The sequence below is a fragment of the Octopus sinensis genome, linkage group LG2 (assembly GCF_006345805.1).
Source record: "Octopus sinensis linkage group LG2, ASM634580v1, whole genome shotgun sequence".
Taxonomy (NCBI): Eukaryota; Metazoa; Mollusca; class Cephalopoda; order Octopoda; family Octopodidae; genus Octopus; species Octopus sinensis.
Genome location: NC_042998.1, coordinates 4264249 through 4265509, shown reverse-complemented (window position 1 = coordinate 4265509; position 1261 = coordinate 4264249). Strand labels below are relative to the sequence as shown.

General features: G+C 42.5%; 1 non-coding gene across 1 annotated transcript; it reads right to left on the bottom strand.

Annotated features, from left to right (window-relative positions):
- Positions 1–819: 819 nt before the first annotated feature.
- On the bottom strand, positions 820–925 carry LOC115208808. Its single transcript, XR_003881255.1, has one exon. It is a non-coding gene; the product is annotated as a U6 spliceosomal RNA (small nuclear RNA).
- Between the last annotated feature and the right edge of the window lie 336 nt (positions 926–1261).

The following is a 1261-nucleotide window of genomic DNA, read 5'->3' as shown; positions in this document are numbered from 1 at the left end:
AATGTATCTGGAGGTTATGTTGTGATGATCTATCGAGAGCTTAAACAATCAACTAATAAAAGAAAATACCTATTACTTTTTAGCTTTATTTCTATATACTTCACTATATACTGATATCGAAAATTAAAAAGGTTTTGAAATTCTAAATCAAATTTCATTAACTAACGTTTACCCATGAGGACTAGATTGAGGCTGAGCGGGAATGGCAGAACTTTGTGAAGATGAAAGATAAAATAAGCGGAATAAACGCTATCCCACATTAATCAAAACAAAATTATATATATATATATTATTGTTATTTTATTTCATCTAGTTTCAGCTCACGGGCTGTAGCCATGCTGGGGCACCACCATTTAAAATAAATGCGCCCTTTTAAAGCCTAGCCAGGCTCACGGACCCGGTTTCCCGGTTTCAATGGCATTCGTGTTCCCCAGCTGGACAGGACGCCAGTCCATTGCAGCGTTACTCCTTTTTGCCACCTGACTCGAAGCAACGTGAAATGACGTGTTTTGCTCAAGAACACAACGCGTCGCTCGGTACAGGAATCGAAACCACATTCTAAAGATCATGATGCTGACACCCTAAGCACTAAGCTACGCGCCTCCTATATATATACGTATATACATGTATATATATACGTATATACATATATACGACGGGCTTCTTTCAGTTTCTGTCTACCAAATCCACTCACAAGGCTTTGGTCGGCCTGAGGCTATAGTAGAAGACACTTGCCCAAGGTGTCACGCAGTGGGTCTGAACCCGGAAGCACGTGGTTGGTAAGCAAGTTACTTACCACACAGCCACTCCTAAGCCTAAAAATATATGGAACGCTTCACGAATTTGCGTGTCATCCTTGCGCAGGGGCCATGCTAATCTTCTCTGTATCGTTCCAATTTTAGTATATGTATTGCCGAAGCAATACATATTTTTAATTGATAGTTTATAACATATAAATTGTTGACCTAAGTTTCCGATATGCTACTGTTGCATCACAATTGGGGAATTACAGCCGTGTTTCGTGGTGTGCTACCACAACAGCTCCTTTATAGGATCCAGTTAGCTCAAGACATCATCAGGAGGAACCACGTCCGGTTTCGGCCCCTACTCCTCTACCGTTTTGACGTGGCGCCCCCCCCCCCTTTCGGAGGTGTCTTTAGCTCTGGTGTTGGGTGCATGTCTTCTTTCTTCTTCTTTCTTCTGTTCCCTGGCCTCTTCGATGTAGCGTCAACGAGTGTCAGCCGGTGACTGACTGACTTGC